Source organism: Ambystoma mexicanum, chromosome 9 (genome assembly GCF_040938575.1).
Source record: "Ambystoma mexicanum isolate Mex_15411 chromosome 9, UKY_AmexF1_1, whole genome shotgun sequence".
NCBI classification, from domain to species: Eukaryota; Metazoa; Chordata; class Amphibia; order Caudata; family Ambystomatidae; genus Ambystoma; species Ambystoma mexicanum.
This window is the reverse complement of record NC_090931.1, coordinates 244,213,434-244,236,405: the sequence shown is the minus strand read 5'-3', so window position 1 is coordinate 244,236,405 and position 22,972 is coordinate 244,213,434. Positions and strand designations below refer to the sequence as shown.

Below are 22,972 nucleotides of genomic sequence, written 5' to 3'. Positions count from 1 at the left end.
TCTTCCACAGTTTGCCTCAGTACTCACAAGCAGTGTTAGTTCCTGGCTCCCTATTGGTCCATTACTTTTCGCTTCTACAGCACATGCACAGAGGAGTTGCATATATAAAGATTTCTGTCAATGCACTATTGATGTGTTTGTGATGCCGGTGCATTGGTAACATAGGAATCCAGGCAGGCCCAGGTTTACCTGCCTCTTTGTGTATCTTTTCCCGAAAAAAGTGTGGCGCGGACGCATTTAAATGGATTCCTATGCAATCCGCCAGCTTTTAAAAGGTGCAGAATTGTCAGTCGGAAATGTTGTACCGTACCACGCTCCACCTTTCAAATACTTTAAAATTGCCTGTGGTGTTAACATATGCGTTAAACTACTCATAGGTCTTTTATGCGTGGTTTTAAAGCCCACTTTAGACTCTAGGCAATATTACCCGTGATCATTTGCCTTGTGCCACCCATTGTCTGAACTGTACCTGGTGCCACCATATGTTTGTGCTTTATATCACCCTTTACATTGCGCCTCCTTTCTGTCTGTTGTCATGCTTGCAGACTCTGTCTGCCCAATTAATATTTGGTGGCAGACTACTAGTGCTTTAATGATTGCCTTACCATCTCTTTGTTTTATTAAGCACCCCCTGTGACGAATCAACTTCCAGGACACCAGTGGTCCAGGGATGAATATTGGTTTCTAAACCATCAGCAGAATCCCTCTCAGCTAAGCTCGCCATCTCACCAAACCAGACTATTACTGTACACATTATTTACAGACCGCCTGGCCCCATATCTACCTTTACTGAGGATCTCGCCCTCATTCTGTCTGGAAACACCAAGACTACTTCGCAAATCATCGTATTAGGTGATTTCAGTTTAGGCCTTCTCGACCCTAACAACGCTCCTGCCCATGATGTCAACAGTTTACTACTCAATATAGGCTTCACACAACGTGTGACCGCACCCACTCACTCTAAGGGCAGAATCCTAGATTGGATTGCGGAACTTAATTGCGACGCCAAGGTCAACTCCAACCTACCATGTGCTTGGACGGACCATCATTTTATTACCTTCAGCATCCCGACTAAAACTATCCTTTCCACCCCTAACATAGCACCTGCCACACTCACTAGGAATAAGCGCAACATAACTTACGCCAAACTTATCCCACTCATCCTCCCTGCCCTCAACGACCTTGCTTCAGTATGCTCGGACCCCACTGTTTTGGTAGACTCCTACAACCAAACCAAGTTAAAAACATTACATCTCATTGCTCCAGCCAAATTACGTAAGCCCAAACCCAGGGCTCACCTGAATTCCTGGTTCACGCCACAGCTGAGAACCCGACGCAAGGAAAAAAGGACCCTTGAAACTCGCTGGAGAAGCCACCCGACTGAACCTAATAAAGCAAGCATGGCATTAGCGACGCTAAACTACAAAGAAGCCATACTATCTGCAAAAAAAGAGACTTATAATAAACGTATCGAACTTGCCCAATCTAACACCAAGGAGATCTTCAAAATCCTAAAGGAATTGGAATCCCCCAGACACCTGTACTAAAGACAGCTCTTGGTGCACTAACATCCAAGAGATTCTTCTGGGTAAAATTACTATGCTCCAAACTAAAATTAATGGACAAAATAAAAGTCTGCATTCTTTCATAGCACAGCTTGCTCCTCAGGTTAACCACAAACTTAATACTGCCTCTGTGCAACCATTCTGCTTCTCACCCCTCTCAACCTATGAAGTTGAACACATCATCAACAGCCTTAAGCCAACTAATTGTCAGGGAGACTCCTGCCCTGCCACTATTATCAAAGAGGCCTCACACAACCTGACGCCTTTTATCACCTCACTCATAAATTCCTCCTTCAGAACGGGGATCATCCCGGACAACCTCAAGGATTCCTGGGTCATTCCCCTTCTGAAAAAACCAACCCTGGACGCCAACATTCCCACTAACTATAGGCCAATCACCACTGTGCCATTCCTTCTAAAAATTCTTGAACGCGCAGCATATCTGCAGATCCAAGATTATCTCGAAACAAACAACCTCCTGGGGCTAAAGCAATCGGGCTTCCGCCCTCGCCACGGCACAGAAACTGCGCTGCTAGACTTAAAAACGCAAACAGAAAATTTAAAAGACAAGGGACAATTGGCTCTCTTACTCTTATTAGACCTATCTGCAGTTTTTGACCTAGTCAACCATCAAATCCTCTGTCACCACCTCAAAACTGCTGCCAACTTCTCCAAGAAAGCTACAGCCTGGATTACCTCCTTCTTGGACAACAAATCCATGAGGGTCTTCTCCCCTACCGCCACTGCAGAACCCTCACCTTTCACATGTGGAGTCCCCCAAGGTTCATGTGTGTCCCCGACACTTTACAATGTCTTCACAAAACCCTTATTGTTGTCATACTGGATCGCATGGGGGTCACGTACACTAATTACGCTGACGATATCCAAATCCTTATTCCCATTACAGGCGATTATAAAACGGACTCCCTAGCTACCATCTCCATCGATCAAGTCATCCAGGCCTGGATGGCGCAGCAGGTACTGTGCCTAAACGATGAGAAAACTGAGCTCCTCATCTTAGGCTCACCTCACAAACTCAGTAAACTTGACCCCTCATTCAAAGCCTTCACCATCGATGGCAACTCCATCAAAGTGACCAAGGACACTAAGACATTAGGCATGTACATCGATTCCACCCTTTCCTTAACTAGACAAACCAATGCAGTCTCCTCAGCTGCATCTTACACATGCAAGCTCATCACTGCCTGCTGCCCCTTTCTGTCACCAGCCAACTGTACTACCCTAGCCAGGACCTTGGTCCTATCCAAAATTGACTATTGCAATGCCCTCTACTTAGGTACCAACCAATGCAATATCAGTAATCTCCAAATTATCCAAAACAATGCTATTAGAGCGGCCCTTAACTTCCCTAAGACTGCTCACATCTCAGAACACAGACGCAACCTTCATTGGCTCTCAGTTACCCAAAGAATCTCCTTTAAAGCTCTGACACTTACACACAAAAGTATTGCTAATCAAGTCCCCAGCTACCTATCCAACAGGTTCACAACCCACTCAGCTGCGAGACCCCTCAGAAGCACACACGCCAATTGTCTTGTCATCCCACGCTTCAACCTCCAAAAATCTGGTGGCCGCAGTTTCCCAGTCCTTGTGGCGAAGCTGTGGAATACTCTTCCCAACCCACTTAAAGCAGAACCTTCATTCCCTGCCTTCAAGCGCAAGACAAAAGCTTGGCTGGCCACCTTGGACTTGGCCTGACCTTGACTGGAACTTATATCTCAGCATTCCAGGCCGCTCCCGCATAATATACTGCCCTATATTTTGCTCATACTGTGCATCCTTTACTCTCCACTTTATGCTTCTTGTACATTATGTATATCGTCATGGTAATATTTTGTCTGTAACCTGTACATCTTGTATATTTTTAAGTTAAATACTGTGTATGTATGTAACCTGCCTGTAACCAAAAATGTGCCTGGTTGCCCTCGGGCTTTGTGCACTATACAAATAAACAAAATACAAATCAATTAGCCCCACACCTCTAGTACACCACGAGGGATGCGAACAGATTGGAATAACAAGCAAAATTATAAACCTCCATGTCCAATTTTGGTAACGTGGATGGCATGGCAGGCTTATCTCCGCAAGTTTGTGGATCGTTGGTTAGTTGCAACACAGCGAGTATACAATTATTAACCAATGGTAAAAGGGACTGTCCAGTCAAGGTTGCATAAAAATATCTACGTTATTATTATTGCAACAGAGTTCTAGCACGCTACAGAACACAACCCACCCTTTAAAGGAACACGGAGGTCAGCCAATTTCACGAAGGAAAAGGATACAATCTGGATACTGACAGGAGGGTAGTCAGTAAAGCAATCAGTCTTAACTGTTCAAGGTTATTTGGTTTCAGCCCCAAGGGAGCAAAGGGTCGTAAATGTCACTAGGGGCCCATCAGAGAAGGACCAGGGGGACAGAACCACAATGTACCTGGTGCTTGAGATGATCTTGGTGCTCGACATCGTTCAGTCAGTTCCAGGATGCTTTGCAGCTCCTGCAACAGAATTCAAGACAGACAGGAGACAGCTGCAGGTATCAGGCAGCAGGCAGTTCAGAAAATGAGGCTGGACAAATGCCTGCATGCTGGCCTACGCAGCATCTCAAGGTCAAGAATCATTGTCTCTATGCTCGTTGGCGGCATCTCAGGCGGCTTTAGTGACTGCAGCTTGACAACAGTCAGTGGTGCAGCCGGTTGCAGTTCGAGGGCTCGACTGCCTCAAAAATGTCCTTAAAAGATGGACGCTGGTTGATGCTTGTTGTGACACTCCTCCTTGCTTCTTCGCCGGGCACGTGTCGTCCTTTAAGGCGGACGGCCCAAAGCTGCGTAGAGTGTTTTCAGGCAACAGTCTTGTCCTTTGGTCATAGATTCTCTGGCACTTTCCAGCTAGGAAGCTTGCTGGCAGAACCTAGCAGGGCTCGCTGTGTGTTGGCTGGTTACCGTGTCTGGAGCTGCTGGGCGGGTCCTCTAAGGTCAATATCTCCCTCTGTTTCCCGGGAGATGTTTAGGGAGGCATCTTTATTACCTCTTGGAAATCCTGGCCTTCCTACACTGGCAGAAGCTGTAAGGAAGAATGTACCTTCAGCCAAGGTCCAAATTAGTCCTTCTTCTTACTTCTTTTGAAGTTGTCGGATGATCTGCCAAAAGAGGGGTTCAACCCTCTTGTAAAGCCAAATGGGCCCCAGTGATTGGTGAAGGCTAAGCTTACCTTAATTAACTAATCCCGGGTACCCACCAGCAATCTTCTGTTATGTGTGAGGTCATAACCAGAGTGCTTTACAACAGGAAAGGTAAGGGGTGACAACATGCACTACTAAGTCCCACCCATCTTCATGTATGTTGTGGATCAAAGTGTCTCTCTGGTTAATTGAGCTCTGTGTGGCTCCTGATCAAAGCACAGGTCTCCCTTGAAGTTTGAGGCAGGAATAGACTTTCTGTCTCCATCAAATCACATACTTCACTCTGAAAGTGAGTCCCCCTGCAGGGATTGCCTACTGTAAACAGTTGTCCCAGACATGACATTCACTGCCCTTCATACAGAGGGATGGGAGCTAGCTTCAAGTTGACACATTGCATATCAAAGAGGTGTTGGTTTCCTGTCCCCTTTTGTCAGTTCTGTGATCAGGCCTCTCGCAGGCCTGTTTCAATAAACATTCATCAGTATGCTCTGCCACCAGCAGAACTTTGACAATAGACAGGGCCGATCCATGGAGCCTTTGATATTTAATTAGGCTGGCCATGGCAGGAGGAATGTGTTGCCTTCCCCCTTCCTGAGATGCTATGATATACCCGTGGCTGTCACATTTCAGCTGAACATTACAGGAGGACTGCACCTGTTGGCTGTGTCTTCCCAGGGTATACTTGACTATGTGTTGGTTGTGCGGCTAGCATATGAAAATGTGTGTGGATTAGCCCCACAGATTTTCCGAGGTTGATCTCCCATTATTCAATTTCTAACACAAATATCAAAAAGGCCCAGGTGAGTGCACACCCGCTGTTAAGATGGTTGAATTCCCTGTGCTTTGTTTGATCTTGTGCTGTGACTGTGCTTTGTTTGCTGTGACTCTGTGTCTGTAATGTATGCGGCGTCAGAGTAATCTCATCAGGTCTCCTTTATTTGATACCTCCCTTTGCCCGTGTGTTGCTTGGTGCCACGCTTTGTAGACAAGCCTTTTTACAGATATTGGAACACCAAGTCACTGACTCTGTTTCTGCTCGCATTATCCCAGATTTCTGCGAAAATTCATAACTCCCCAACTCAAAGCAAGTCATTTTAACCTGTCTGTGTTATACTGCTTCTAATTCCTTATATAACCAGTGCTTTGGTTATGCCCTTTTTGGAAAGTGTTTGAGTCCAGAAAAAGCCAAACATCTTCTGGTTAGGAGGATCCAGGAATAGAAGTAAAGACTTCAATAAGCTTCACAGTGTTTACATTCTGACTTGTGTATGTGAAGCCTGTTTCCGTCAGCGTGGCCCCTCTTTTGATTTTTTGGTTGGTGCTGGAACCTTTCTGTTGGGCTCCTGACTTAGCAAACTATATTCAAGAAGAACACAGAACTGTTCCATGGTCATGCACTCCCTTCCCGGGAGCTATTTAGCTTTGCTTAAAACTCACAGTTACCAGAAACTACTTTTGGCTCAGACCAGTGAATGCAGAAAACACACAACTATGTGAATGTAACTCTGTGCGTTTGGGACAATTGATACATAAACATTAGGACACTTCGATGAGACATGAAAAGCATAAGGGGTCATAAATAATGGATACAATTATATGTTTGTATTTTATGTGAAAGTTACATTTGCGTAACGCTATGTACTAGCTTCGCGTTCCCCTGTGGTAGCCCCTGGTCACTGGTTACTGCTCGGTACGCAGGAGCTGCTTGTAGCTCCTGCTTATTTCATCCTAATTTCGAGCCTTGACACATAAAATGCTGTTCTTTTACTTTTAAACCTCTTAATTCCAATGCTTATTGATGCCATTCTAATTTTCAAAAAAACATTACTTGACTCAAGTTATATCCCTTGTTTGTTGTTTTGGTTCATATTATGGCAAATACAACTCTAAATGTAACTATCAGATTTCACTTCCTTGTGGTAATAATGTGATCATGTCCAAAATAGCAGTGTTTACTAATGTTTTTTCACCAGTATGTGAAAATCAATAGTGTACCCCTAGACTAAATGTCACTCTTACAAATACATTGTAAAAATAAATGGATCTCTTTCAATATCACTCTATTATCTAATACATTTTAAATACAAGTTAATCAAATAATAATTTGTCATTTCTTGCTTTTACAATGCTTTCTTTAACCAGATCAACAACATGGTGTTCTTTTCCATAATTCAATAGTACATATGTATTTTGCTATACACTTTTTACTCATCAGTTTGTCTTCCAAAAATATCTAGCTCCTCAATTTACTTTTCAATACTACATTGTGGCCGACACATGTTTCACAAGATAAGATATTCATATACGCTTTTCACATCTTTAGCAAGCTTCTTCAGGACCCTATTTATAGCTGTACCGTTTATTTATTCATATTGTGGTAAATCCCAATATTGTACAACATGCTGTGTGAAAATGTAATCCTTTTCAGGTGGTCTAGGGTTGTAAATTCACTAGTTCAAGCTGGGAACAGGTCTATGGTATTACAATCGACGCTGTCCTGATGCCAGTATCAATGTAATGGATTCCCAAACGTTCCTCTGAATCCCTTCCTCCACTTCCTGTGGCCAGATTGGAACTTTTACAAATCCAATTAGTACTTTGCCTTCTGTTTTTTCCTATGACTTAAAAACAGAAGGCAGAGGCATTTTTTTTTAATCTAACAATTGACCAAACTATCAAGCTCAGAAGTACTTTGACTTCCAAAAACATGGAATGTCTTCCAGGCTGGGAATTCTCGGACTCCCTACCACAAAAAATGACTTACAATTGTGGGTGTAGCAAAAATGTGGCACTTCATTATTACTTGGCACATGGGCTTGAAATTCAGAAATAAATATTTAAGAAATGACTTTAAGCTTTGAATCACTACTTCCTGTTTAGAAACCTTTATAAGGGTCGGCTGTAATTCTGTTTATTGATTTAGGCTATTGACTTCCTATTTGCAATTCACCAATATATTTGCTGGTTAGTTGCTGCTGCATTTCTGATCGAATTTGCATTGTGCATATTTATTTGACTTTTGTTTCCGCGCTGCTGTTTAATGAATATTACATTTGCAATAAACTGAAATCTTCCACTGAATGACTGACTGGCCAATCCATCCCGTCGCCTTCTATTCATGTGTACTTTTCTGCTGCCTCTTATTTGGTGCCTTCCTATTGTGCTTCATTTAGTGCCCTCCCGGGCCAGTGCTTTATTGAAGGCAACTTTGTATCTGTAACTTATGTGGCGCCTGCTTCCTGTGTGTGCCATGTCGGCTTGTTGTTGGTGTCTCTTTCTGTCTGTGTTTTACTTGGGGCTCCCCAGATCTATGCATTATTTGCCCCCCTCCCCCCATGTACTTTTACATTATTTAGTGCCAGTCTGTCACAGTGCTTGCTTGTTGCCTTTGTGGTGTGTGTGCTTATTTAGTGTCTCTTTCTGATGGACCCTTGCTTTTTGCCTCCTTCTCCCTCTATTTAATGTAAAGCCCCTCTGTCTCTATGCTTCATTCACTCCTTTCTGTGTGTGCATGCTTCACCGAGCATATGTTGTGCATCTTTGTGTGTATCTGCCCTCTGCCACATGCTCCCGGCTGCTTGCATTCTACGTGATATTATAATAATCCCAGCTGAACCTCTTCTGTGTCCTCTAATGGCTGCAGGCTTGTGTACTTCCACCTTTTACCATTCTATCCCAGTATCCCTCCTTGGCCTGACTAGGCTTCTTAAATCCCCTTGGAACGCAAGACAGCTTAGGTTGCCCAGGGAGATAGCTGAGGTCAGGCAAGGTCGTTATACATTTAAATCGATACCAGAGTATATACTGGGATAGGATCTCTTTGGCAGCGCCTGGTAGAATTGATGTTCAGAGGGATGTTAGGACAGTGTGCTTTATGTTGGGAGTCAGAAGGCTCGGTATGCAGCAGTGAAGCGAATGATGTCATATATGCATGCCGGGCTAAGAAGAAGTAAGGGTTAAGGCCTGGTGACAGTGATTAGCGAGCTTGTTGTAGGAGTCTCAGAGTAGTAAGCAGATTTGCCAAATATCTGCTTAATTAGATGACAGTTCAGCTGTTTTCCACATTACTTATTTCTCTGAACTCACTGGCATTGAGACGACAGATGCCAAAATAAGCATTTGTTCCACCCACCTGAGGAGCCATACCGCCCTCTCCCTCAGCCCCGGAATAAAGGGGCCTTTAGCGGATTACGGTAATCCTCTTTCTTCTGCAATAATTATGCTATTAGTCGCTCCTGATAACACTAGGCCACACGCAGGAGATTACCGCTCAGGCAGTAATAGGTTTATACGGCTCCGCAGCCCGCCACACAACTCCTGAAAGCAAGGATTTAGCAAGCGGTGGCACCGGGCGCAGTAGGCACAGACAGCAACTGGCCGGTTACTAGGGGTGGTCAGAACCATCAAATAAATGTTAACAGATAAATCAGGCTTTGCAATTCAGTTTCTGAAAAGCAATGCCCAGCCTGGCTAAGGCTCCACATGAAACAGGCCTTTCACTCCACAGACCGGTTTCTGACGGTTGTGAGGCTGAAAGTTGTGTTGCTCACTGAATGTGATAACACTGCTGGGCTAAGAGTGAGGGTGACAGCAAGTGAGGGTGCAGGACACGATAGGTCGGTCTGATTGAATTGTGAAGTTGTTTTGCAGACCTTTCCAGAGCCTAATTGTTGAAGTGCCCATTGGTGCTTATTGTGCTCTCCAGACGGCGTCCATCTTTGTAACCCCTGACAGTAGCCAGTACAAGACAGGAGGCCTGGAGTGACAAAAACCTGGTGTCTGTGTTGTCTTTTCCCACTTATGGCCAGAAATGGACTTGAACCACTCAAGTGATGTTCTCCCTTGGGAATGTTGCCCGTGGCACGATACATCTCATTATAGCCAAAGAGCCTAACTAAAAATCTCTATGGCTACCTAAAGATTTAGATTCCAGTCCCTACAAGCTCAGCTGCAGACACGAATAAGCATATTTAAAAATAATGAGGTGTGTTGTGGGTGGGAAGTCCACAAGGTTGGAAATATCCAGAGTGGGAGGAGAGGGTTATTGGGGGACACCACCAGCTCCCCATTAAAAGAAAAAAAAAAGATTAACCAAGAATAGTCCAAGTAGAAGACTTCGAGATAAATGTGGTCGATGGCATCACAAAAAACTGGCGGCACTGCAAGGCTTTGTCTACTGTGGCCTCTCACTCTGGAATTCTACGTCATTTCTCTTTGAAACACTCCTACCTTCTCTAGTTTATTTCTCATTGTTGTTATCTGTTACTGACAATGAATTTCTAGTGCCCGACAACACACAAGAACCAATCTGCCTTTAACACTAACAATTTACAGGGAGCAGCCATTAAATCCTAACAAAATTAAAATCCCTAAGCATCAACTTGCTTCCCTCTCCCAATACCCCATACGATCTGTGCTGTGGAAAGATGCAGACGCTGTCTTCACAAATCCTTAGTGCTGTGTATAGACACAGCTTACTTCTTATTTGGAATTTCGGTTCATGCTTACCACAGAATTGTCTTGAATAAAAGTGTTCTTGTGTTAACTAGATGGATTGGTCCACAACAGATTGTTTACCGAAATGTTTACTGGTGTAAATTAGTGCTTCTCCCATCACAGTATTTCTTCGATATGTTTAATTTAATTATGGACCAGCTGGGTGGGGATGAAGGGATGCCATACTATGGACCCATTGGAAGTGGCTGCGGCTGCGCAGGTTGGCAGCCGAGTCGCCCGCTGAATGATGGGTTCCTGCTGAACAGATGCGTGCATACTGATTTCCGTCACACGCTCTCCTGTCTGTGATATCCATGTACCAGAAGTGTTCTGAATAGATTTTGCCTGTCACATTTTCTTGCACCTGCCAATTTATTAGGTTCCAGCTCCAGACAGGAGCTGGGGAAGCAATTGTTTTGTGAATCTCACTTATGATCTGTTTATTTTTTAGCTGGTATGGGTGGTTCCATGTGTTAAAATCGCGGCAAAAATTGTCGTTAACACAAAAAGTCGCGGCAAAAAGGCTGTGGTTTTAACCCACCCCCGCAACCCCCGGACCCATTATACAATTTAAGGAGAGTGGGGTACACCACCGCAACCCCCGCCCCCCTTAAATGGTATAATGGGGTACACCATTACCAGGTCAAACCATGCCATTTTCTCCATGATTTTTTGTACAGACAACGTTTTTGCTGCAATTTTATTACTGCATACCGTATGCGTTAGGTGGTGTTTGCTGTATGAGTGTGTGCGGCATGACATGTGTGCAATTGGTTGAGTTTTCTGCAATGTGTTCTATTAGTTGGGTGTTGATGAGTGTGTGCATTTTGCGGTGGCTTTAGGTTCCTGCTGCAGTAGATGTATGTGTGTGTTTTGTTTGGCATTTGACGGTGAGTATAGAGGATACCTTAACGTTTTTAATAGGGCTAGACAGTGATGTTAGTAGTCTGTGCCCTGCTATGTGGCGGTTATGTTGTTCTGGCATGGCTCATATTCTTCAGTGGTAGTTTGTGTTGAAATTAACTATTTCATTGGGCATACAGGTTTTGGTTCATTAGGTTTCAGTTGTTTTGGGTGTTTCTCTTGTGTTGAGTTGGCTGTTTCCTTTAGACAGTGTTTCCTGTTTTGCTCAGTATTTATAAAGCTGTAAAGCTTTATACATTACTTGTGCCTTTTTGCTTTTCAAACTTTGCCTCTGGAAAGTGTACTTAAAGGTTTTAATCTATGTTATGTTATGTTATGTTATGCTAGTGGGATTACAGCATGCACCGCTGCTATCTGAATGGTCACCAGGGGCTTCGGCAGATCTGAAAGAGAGGGGGGGGTGATTAGGTTAGCAGTGAGAGAGGGAACATGCTGGATGCTTTGCTACTGTCTTAATGAAAGACTCAGGAGGAAAGCTCAGGGGCACCACGCTCATCTTGGAAGCAACACAGGCTCGATCCCGGGGTCCGCACTTAGAAACATCTGGGTATTAAGTGTGTTATAAATAACCAATTATAATTATAAAATTATAATTATGAATGCACGTCAAAAGTACCTGGGTACCATGTGTGGGTCTTTTCCTAGTTGTGTCCAGGGCACACAGGCATTTTTATCCAGGTGGGAACCTGGTGTGCCCATAGCGCTAGGTTGTATTGGCCAGGGCGGTGGTGCATACGTTGGTTGTGGAGGTTCAGAGATTTCTGTTGTTTGATGTCTGTAGGCCGGGATTGCAAATCACTGTGTGTGAGTGGCATAGTTGGTGTGCATATAGTGTGTTTGGGTGCGCAGAACAGAGTGTTAATATTGGGGCAACAAAACCAGGGTAAAACAATTGATCTAGAATGTTAAGGAGGACAATGCAGTGGAACAACAATTAATCAAAAGCAAACGATTCAATTACAGCAAACAATAAGGGGTGCAATGCAGTGGGCAACAGTTAAGGTAAGACAAAAACATCATGCAGTGGGGAAACAGTCAATCTGGGATGCTCAGGTGAAAAATACAGTGGGCAAACATTCAGTTAAGGCAAATAGTTCACGAGGGCAAAATATTCATCACTGTGCACATGATACTGTGACCACAGCCTATGACCCCCTTCCTTGTTTCACTTGTGTTCTTATGGAGTTTGTGCTTTTTCAGGATTAGTTAGTGTTCTACTCAGCAAAGTAGAAATAGCTTAGTTGTATTATGAAAAACAATATTAATATTATTTTTATTATTAATGCTCTTAATAAATGGTGCAATAAATGACGGATAAAAATGTTATTTCATTATAAAGGCTGCTTGTGTTGGGTGTTGCCCAGTTATCAGTGTTTCTAATTTCTTCATATAAAAGCTGGAAATTCATGCACAATAAGTCCGATTGTATGCCCGCTCTGTTTTATAGTGGTGCCATCCAGATCAAGCGCCCCCTAGCCACCAAAGTGCGTGAAATGCTGTTTCTGCAATGGGAAGCAGAACCATGGTGGGGCCCTTAAAAACTCTCAAAAGAAAGCACAGTTTATTCATTTAAAGCATTACACAAATCCATAGTTCATAAAATCTCTAGGGTCATTAAGACCTAGGTGGTAACCATGGCGCTAGTCACGCCATGGTTGCTGCCGGTATTTTACCGATTGCGCCATGGTGAATGATGGAATTACCGCCCCATTCCAAGGTTGGCGGGGCGGTAATTCCCCATTCACCATTGGCCCTTCCCCATTCCCATTTTTGCCCCCATAGGGCTCAATGGAAATGGGTATGGCGATAGTTACGGTACCGAAATTGCGGTACTGTAAATACCTCCAAGGTCCCTTTGCGGGTCCAATCCTTAATGGCTGGTAAAAACCAGCCGTTCAGGTCGGAACCCGCAAAGGGACCTCGTAATTAGGCGGTAAGGGGTTAACGGCGCCACCACCTTTTAAGGCGCCGTTAACCCCTTACCGCCTGGGTCGTAATGAGGCCCTATATCTGTAAATGCTTGGCATGGCCCCTTTAAGGGCCAGCGGAGAGATCAGTGGGCGGGAAGTCCTGCCAGCACAGGAGGTCTCCTGGTGTTGCCCCAGGCGAGGCCAGCCAGAGCATCAAGGACAAGTCCCCTCTGGCTCACACAAGCGCCATCTTTCTTCCTCGCCCCCCTGCATTCGCTCTATTGGCTGGAAGACATGGTGCGGGGGGGTGGGGGGGCTCACAGAAAGGGGGTTAGATGTGTGCGAGGTATTGTGACCGAGACAAAGGCGCGCGCCGAACAATGGCTGCGGCTTATGAATAGACAGAGCAGATGAAGCAAGGCCAGCGCGTGCCCTGCGCCGCCTGTGCCCCTACATTGATGGCTCCCAAACAGCCCCTGACCCCGGATCATCTCCCTCTGGGGCTTCCTGTTCTATCCACTCTTCATTTTCCATGCAGACTATTGTTTATTATAACGCAGACAAGTGACAGTTCCAAGGTAGCGCGTGCGTGCAGAAACGTCCCCGTGTTGTCCCGCTCCTTCTGGAACAAGCGTCATGTATTTGTGGCGAGTGATATAGATTGTGGCGAGAGCACGGTGTCATATGCAGGCAGGCCGCGATTGATAGCTGCCCGCGGATTGTTGTGCCTACACCCCAATGCATTACTGTTTAACAGATTGCATGCCTGTCAGCCTTTTGAAGGCTAAAATGGCCGGTGATGCCTGGAACATTCCACGTAATAAATACATGTGTATTCGTTCCTAAGAGGGATTTATGACGGCGGTCTTGCACGTGTGCAGTGCCACTTTCCTGGGAATCCACGCACCTTCCGCATCTGTGATCATGGTATCTACTATGACATGCGCAGGCGTGCTAGCGGTGCCCACCCATTATTTGAAGTGGCCCCCCTCATGGGAACACCTGCCAATCCCTCGCCCCTGTCTGCAGGCCCCTATATGTTATTGGTCCCAGTGAAGATATGATTACCTTCCGACTTTTATTGTCGTGGATAGTACTAAGAGTTGTTCTTATAGTGCTTAGAAGCGGTAGGAATACAACCTGAGGTGCTATAGATACACAGCAGATTTTAATAGTTGTAATTGTATTCACAGCTAGGCCTATGGCCAATAGAGTCCCACTCCTTCCACCTCTAGATTATAATTATAATTGGTTATTTATAACGTGCAGTGGTTTCTAAGCGCAGACCTGGGGATAAACCCTGTGTTGCCCCACATCGTCTTGCTTCCAAGGCGAGCATGTTGCGCCGGAGCTATCCTCCCGATATTCTGGCTAGTTTCTTAGAGACTTAGTAGGCTCTTGAAACATTGCTCTTCATAGAGATCCTAATTATTTCTGGATCAGACTATTTTGTAGGTCCCCACGTACGCCCCTTTCTTGAGTGTGCACTCTAATGACCTTTTACTTTAATAGAGACCTGTGACCACCCTTCATCTGTGTGCACACCCCTGTTCAGATTATTATGGTGGAATTACAGCACCCTTCAAACCCCACCATTAGCCTTGCGGACCTGGGGCACCCCCGAAGTGGGCTGAAGCGGCCTTCCTGGTCTCATCATACGTCAACGCCCAAAACGCGGTGACCAGGAAGTGAATTGTGAATCACTTCCAGGTCTCAAATACTGTGAGGCACAGATGGTGAAGGCATTAACTAGTGGGTGTTCCTTGGTATGTCTCTTTGCTGCGCCACTGCCTGTGCAGCGTGATCTGCACCTGCTGTATTCTTTTTTTTTGTTTAACTCCTTACTAGCTCATGGTTCACATTGTTTCGATGAATATGACGGAAGTACCACAGACGGAAGCCTACTTTCCAGTCTCAATTCTGCATGCCCATGGCATCAGACAGGGCAATGAAGTGTTTTCATATGTGTTAATACGCCATAAATGGAGGTCCGGTTGGTGTTGCGAGGGACACAGCAAAGTCTGTCCCATAGTAAGGTGGATGCCAAGACACAGGAAGGGCTTTCTGTCAATGACAGGAAGGGGAAAGAATGATTGGGTCAGGAGTAGGGTTGCTTGCTGCCCAATTCATAATTTACTTGCAGCAATGATAGTTGCTTTGTGAGAAATGGCAATGGGATTGATGTATTGGGCCCTACAGGCCCTACAGGCCAGGTAAATCTGCATAGTTGCCAAAATGATCTGATCTTTACGTGATTGCTTTTTTGCCAATCTGGGACTTGAAGTTAGAGTTTTATAGTGGGAAAAACCGAACAACAAGTCCCAGAATGCAAAGAAAAAAAAATGACACATGCATTTTATTGTGGATGTTTTGAAATGCATATTTTTCCACACGTGGTGCCTAAAAAGAATCGAGGTCTGAACCCAAACTCCGCCTCAGTGGCCAAGTGGTTTAAAATAATATGCCTGCTAGTGACAGTGTGGCCTAAATGTACACTACAATGCAAGCCTGGTTTTCTCATCAGTGCGCGGGTGCATGTTGCCAGGATCCGAGTCCAGCAGTGTCTAACATGGCAAGGGTTGGCATGTGCCTCCATGAGTTAGCCGGGTGGTTGTAGCACCGAGGGGAACTGCCGAGGCTGTAAAGGAAGGTCGCAATTCTTCGGGTGTCCGACATCAAAGAGGCCTTGAAACCTGAGAGCGATGGGCTCAGAAGGCCGGGGGGGGGGGGGGGGATGTGATCCGGGGTTGGGAGGATTCCCAGGTCCTCCAAGGTGCTAACAGCGCCGCATTAATCAGGCGGCTATTTATCTGATCTTCACAAGTGGTCAGAAATCGAAACTTTAAAACATGAACTAAAGGCATCTAAGAAAGAGCATGTATTACAAAGGCGGCCCAAGGTGGGAGTTAAGCGCGCCCCAGGACAAGAAATGGGCACAGCACAAACAACTATTTATTTAACTAACAGCTGCAAAGCTGCAGGAGCGGGATTGCTCTTGTAAAACTCTCATCAGGTTTTAATTGGAATAAGGCCAGGCTACTGATTACCTCATCGAGGAGCGCCATTTTGTATTGACACCCACCTCTCTGTTGGCAGCTGAAAGCAGTGGCTCTTAGTACCCACTTTCGATTGCTTGCAGGACACAGGAGCAACTCGGGCTTTCTTGAAATTGGTCGGAACACTGACAAGTATGTAGCAAACTCCTCAGCGCCTGGAGGCACGGGTCTGTGGTAGTCTTAGCTATGCGGCGACAGACTCACATGCATTAAAGGTTACCAAATGACTCCATGTTACTGGAGACACCATTTGCCGGTGCACGTCCTTGGTTTACATTTAGTTCAATACATTCACTTTGTGTGAATATAGACCACAACGCCCAGAATGCAATTGATAATGAAATAACATACCACAACTGGATCCTGGTGTCTTCAGTGGCATGGAGCTATCTGGTAGCCAAAATTAAGATGGAGCACAGTGTTCTCCTCTCATTGAAACAAACATTCATTATGAAGATGCATTTTTCAGTGACAACCCAGACAAATGAAACCCATCATATATAACAGAGTCATATACAATCTGTGGTTCTCCAGGTGTTTTGGACTATGCCTTCCATGTTCCCTCAGTATTGACTTTTGAGCTAGGCCTGATGGGTGTTGTAGTCCAAAACATCTTAAAAGCCAAATGATACTGAAGCCTAAAGAATTCAATTAGCATTTATTACAACCCTGATTGGAGTAAACAAAGGCCCCATGGTCCCGATGTTGTCCATCAGGTTTCTGTGGAAAGTCTTATTCCTTACAGGCCACTCTACCTCATTTGCAGACATTTATATGAAAATATGCATGGTAACAGTGTGGGGTTTAATCAAAGGTCCAAACAAACATAATTGAAAGGCCTGCTGGAAAAATTACCTGCCTAAATTAAAAAAACCTTCACACTGAAAATGGGTCTATTAAGGCAGACTTTGTGGGTTTCTGCAAGTAAAACAAGGAAGAGCTATATGAATGGCCAAGCAGTGGAAATTGAAAGGCCTATCTTTCATTACAAAAGGAAAGGTCGAAATGAAAAGCAGCATTCTTCCTTGAAACTACTACCTATCAAAAAGCCTTGCACTATGACAACTCAGACCCACCCTTTAGAACAAAAACAAACAACAGATAATTAAAAATATATTTTATGAATGACTGAAATAAACAGCCCTTTACTTTCAGCTGTCATATTTAAAAAATAATGTTGCATGCAATGGAATAAGACCTTCATGGATGCAAAAGCAAAGTGAACCATGATCAGTAAAATACACACTATTTCAGAGAATAAAGGGTGATGTTAGAAAATGCAACAAGTGAATTAATTTTAGCCAAGGACAATCTGTGGGTCTCTGGGCAGAATTTGCCAATGACTTCCCCCACAGCAAGCCTGTTTGCCTCTGGATCTGGAAAGGGAATTCATTTGAAGCTCCTGTATACCAGCTATTTACAACTGCAATAAAGTGACTAGCACCCCTGATTGTGGGAAAATACAAGAAAATTGAAGGTTGTAATATCTAAATTGTGGTCAATTTAAGGAAACAGGACCACATCCCAGATGTCAATATGGCCTAATGGCATTGCAGGGCAGAGGTGAACAGTCTGTTGCCTGATAAGGATCTCAACTCATCAACTTTTAAGAGCAAGAAGACTAATGGTTTTTACTCTGGCCTTAGAAAAACATTCAGCCCAGGAGGATCTGGTCACATCCTTGAATAGAAATGAGATCTGTGATGTGAAATTCAATATTATATATGTTAATGATGTGGCCATAGACTTACATTGGACATGGGATTTTATTCAGCAATTGATGAACGGTTATAGTTACAGACTTGTGGAAGATTACATTTTAAAGCTAATTTCAAGGTGGTTTTTTGAGGGTGATTTGCATAAAAGTCAGAATTTCAGAACTCTGACACGTAGCCAAAAAGTAATTACCATTCCCCAAAAAGTGGGAAGAAGCTGAAACCTGGGACAATAGTGGCTACATGTTTCATATAACTGGTGGTAAAGTGTGGTCATAATCACTGCTATTGTTTTCATGTAATTGAGACAAAATCATCAATTGCACAGGCAACATGGTGAGATCATGAGAGATGTCTAGATAGGTTTGTCACAATGAGAGGAACACCAAAATATATCCATGAGGATGATTATTTGTAAAATAAAAATAGTTATCATGTAGGGACCTTTTGGGGTGAAATCTTGCAAAGTAACATACACAAAAGTCACTTCAGACAATGGATTTTCCACTTCCCTTCCTTATTTCCATAATTTAAATGTCACCACCCCCAGAACCTATTGGTAGTCTGGGGGTGGCGAGAGAATGGTAACTGTCCAATCCTGTTTGTGGGATATACATTGGCACCTCCTTAAATTATTAAGTTTGTGGGTGTGATGAGTGGTATATTAAGTGGATGCCCTATGAGAGAGGGGAAGAGCTGCAAAAAGATTACCAAGAGAGACCTGCAAAAAGATTACCAAGGGACAGCTGCTAAAAATGACCAAAATAGATATGCTGAGAATTCATCTGGGTGGAACTATTTCTGGGGAGACGAGAGCACAGAGGTTTGTGAGACTTCCCTGGATCCATAGTGGGAGGATTGCTGTGGACCATTGATGGAAGTGCTGGCCAGAACACTGTTTTCCCTAAGAGAAAAGCCCTGCTCAGTCCATGAGTGCCACCCCGGAGATTTCCAAAAGTAAGTAGATTATCCTTCAAAATGTCAGCATGGGGATCTATTTAATCCACTCATTCCCTTTTATAGTCGATTTTCTTCCACAAGTGGTTGGAAGGACAATTGTGTAGACCCTTAGCATATTTGACTGTTTATTCATTTAATTAACTCCCAAATAAATTGATGAAGGGAAGAGCTTGAAAGAATTGTAAATGTTCACCCCCCCATCTAGCTGGAAAATACAAGATAGTCATTTAAAGTAACTGAGGTGCCTTGATTTCCCTGTTCACCCCTGACTTCTCTAATGAGAAGGGGTGTCCCTTCATAAAAAGAAACATCCCCAACTGAACCCCTTACCAAAACATATTTTTCAGGAAAAAGATATATTTGCCACTCAAACGAAATTGATCGTTGTCACCATCCCAAGCCCTGCCTTTCAAACTAAAAGAACCTTGTCCCTAAAATGACAATTCCCAACTGAAAACCATTCCCAGGGTAGGTGTTGGGTCTCCGGCAACCCCATAAAAGCTGTACCGCAGCCTGAAAGCCCGGTGCGACCACGATATCACAAGTGCAATGGTAATGGTTACTCCCCATTTCCATGGAGTCCCATAGGACTCCATGGGAATGGGGACACGGAAGCACAGGCTCCGTTGCTAATGGTGCTGGTGCTTCCATGACAACCATGCCGGTAGGGGCCTGAAAATCTGGAAGGTCAGGCCTGCCGGGGGATCTGTGGCCCCTATCGGCATAGTTGTAGTATGACGGTCCGGAAGGGGTGCCGGTACGTTGCTACTGGCCCCTTATTTCCGAATCATCATACTTATGAGGCCCAAAGAGCATTTTGTAATTGAAGTTGTGTTTTCTGCCACAAAGAAGGTGGTGGCTGTGATTGAACAAAGTTATTATTCATGGAGTTTATAATTAAAATAAATATATATTCTTTCTATAACCCGGCCTGGTTTGTGGCTCATTGTGGGCATGGGAGGAGATTTAGGTGGCTCTATATGAGTCTTCAGTAATGCCAGCTCTAAAAACTTAAGCGAGTATTGTTGGGGGTGAGAAGGAACCCCCCAGGTTAGGAGTGGTCTCAATTTAATGTGACAACAGAAAGTAAGATGTCAGCGTACACCCCCTTTATACAAGAAGTTAAAATTGTCAAATTCAATGTGCAGAAGTAGCAGATTACAATTTCTTTCTTCTAGATGTTTCAAAAAGCAGTTTTTCTGCCTAGACAAGTTTCAGTTTATGGCTAGCGGGTTGACACTTTAATGTGTATAAACATGTTACTACAACACCTAACACATCTCCCATGTATCTTTAACCAGGGAACTGTAGGACTCTCTCCATTCTCCATGCTATGACCACCACCTGGCAACTGCTCAGACACTCCCATTAAAAGCTTACAAGCCTAGGACCTCATTACTAGGTTGGTAGTATATCAGTGTGTCGACACGGTGGTTTGAGTCTCCATGTTTGGAGTTCATAGGACTAAATATTTTTTTTCATGCATTTACTCTGAGCAGTAATTCTGTACAGTAATATTGATGAGTTTTAACAGTAAATCTTTGCCAGTAAATCTTCCACTTTATTGCCATAACTGGTTGTAGGGCGGTGCAGGAATGTGGTGCTAAAGTGGCAGTTATGGCATTACTAACACTTTACCTGGACACCTGCACTGCCAATGAGGCCCATAGACTATGGTGCAAGCAAAAAAAAGCTGCCTGGTTTATTACTGAGAGCAACAGAAGGGAGAGATGACCCCCCGGAAAAGAGAAAACCTGTGCAGAAAACATTCTTGGACAGCACACCTCTGGGCAGAGCATACCTGCTACATCAGTGCCCATTTCAGGAAAATGTTATTTCTTTCATGGTTATGTTTTGTTACTGGGAGGTACACCTTCCTCTGCTGTCATTTGCATGGTCTCCGAGCACACTGGCTGATCTGAAAGGGGAGAGGGTCGTGTTAGTGGTTAGGGAGAGAAAATGCTCAATAGCTTTGCCTTGCAGTGATGCATGCAGAACATAAGGACCCTCAGCTTTGCATGCAGGTCCATTTCTAGGTGTCCTGTCTCGAGTGCATAGAGGGATTTGTGTCCCAAAAGGAATCTGGTGTGCCCATGATGTTAGGATTCACTTGCCTGACCGGGGGTAGTTATGCAGATCAGAGAAGTGCAGTTGACTGATGTTAGATATCTTTTGGTAGGGCTGCTAAATTGCCATATGTTGCTAGCTTTGTGTTGGAACATATCATTTGACAGTGTTAGTATGGGGAGCAGTTGGTGGCGTGCTGGTTAGACTGGCTAGTGAGGGGCACAGGAAATCTTGGACCCACATATATCAAATGAGCACATGGCATAGCAGGCATGAAAAAAGCAGGATAATGCATGAAAGACTTTACAAAGTAGGAGACATTTTAGCAAAACACGAAAACGGCCAAACAAGGCAAAATAACCTGGTACACTCCCAGTACTACTGCTACTGGTATCGTGTACAAGACTCACATTTCACATTCTCACTTTGCCAATGTCAAACCTCACTCTCTCTCTCTCTTTGTGTCTCTTTCACTCTGCCCCTCTCACTCCTGAATCTCAATAGATGCATTGCAGCCCATATGCAGCAAGGATCTGCAAAGTCGCAAATGAGGGCACGGAGCAGTCGGGCATCTCCACTCTTTACAATAAGCGAAGTGCTAAGAGTTAGGTGGGGCATGCAACTTTGCTTCAGATAAAGGGCTGCCAGAGATATGAAGACCCAGGGTGCCCATTTCTGCCCTCTTTAGTATGTTGGTTTTCAGGCTTCGAGCCATCTTAGACCTCACGCTAACTTGCTCAGGTGCTGTACTTTGTGGGTCCAATGGGACTTTTGACAGTCAGGGCAACAGACAGGGTTGACTAGGCGATTGAGGCATGGGCTAGAATCCCTGGACATGTCTACCATAAAGATTACCACAGTGTCTCCCTCAAGCCCTGCACACAGCTACAGGCTAAAAGCAATACCCTAGGTTCCCACCTGACCCCTTCATCTGGTAATCAGACTGCTTCATAACTCTGGTTTCAGAAGGTTGCTGAAATCCGGCAGGGTCTTCTACATGGAAATATTGATGAAATGAGGAGCAGGAAAGATAATGGTGGAGTATGTATTCTGTAAAGTGTCCAATGAAGCTGGATGGTCCATTCCGTGGCCTAAAATGGATTGCCAAAGCAGCAGGCGGCTGAAGAGACGCATTCTAGCAGTGAAAGAAAAGAGATTAGGGGGAAGAATAGAAGGTCCAGCAACACTGCAGTCTACTGTTTGCAGAGTATATGGTCACTTACTAGATACCTATATGTGGCAGAGCTCCTTGGAAGGCACAGGGCAAGAGCTAATGAAGACATTATGGGCAATAGCAGATATGCATTGCTAATCTCATTTTAGGGAATGTCCTTCCAGAGATAAAAAGGGGTTGCAGGGTTTAACATGTGCACACATTCTGGACTGACCCCACAGGGGTGGAGGGTGTTGCACAACTTTCTCTGATTTCTAGGGTTACTGTCAAAATGGTGGTTGTGTAGGTTTGGTGCTAGTGTCAAAAGCTACAAAAGGACATACTTTGGCCACGTGGGCTCCTTTTGCTTCCAATGTCATCAATGCCTTCCTGTCTTGACACACAGGCTTTTAATGGTCTCAAGCTTTGTCCTTTCCTGTCTATTTTTAGCCAGTCCCGATAGCATAGTTCCTGTCTTCTCTTGACACGCATGCACGTCATGGTCTCCAGCGTTGCCTTTGCCTGCCAATTGCTGGCCCTTCTCTCTACCTATGTCCTGGTTTCTCTTGACATGTTTTTTCAGTTGTGTCGCTCCGCTCCACCTCCTTGTGACACACAGGCCCTTCATTCCTTGAAAGAACGTCTTCTCTTAGGTAGAACGTGTTCGGGACGGGAGCCACTTCACAGAGAGCACCCATTCTGTAAAGTGTCCCTCCTGGAAAACACCCCTTCTGGGGCGTACGCATCTGCAGGGAAAGTGTTCCTCAGCGGGGGGCGACCACCTGAAGAGCTCTCGCCTCACGGTGGCCAATGTGAGCTTAAAGTAGGTCTGTCAATGGCCCTTTCTGCAGGTCCTTTATCATTTGCTGAGAGGGTGGCTGAAGAGCTCGGGTTGTTTAGACTGGTGGATCCCTCTGGCAGCTGGAGA

The 22,972-nt window shown here is 44.6% G+C and overlaps 1 protein-coding gene across 2 annotated transcripts in view; it reads left to right on the top strand.

The window, feature by feature from the left end:
• Positions 1 to 22,972, top strand: part of ROBO3 (roundabout guidance receptor 3) — a 468,117-nt gene that overhangs the window by 156,544 nt on the left and 288,601 nt on the right. The gene's annotated exons all lie outside the window — the stretch shown is intronic.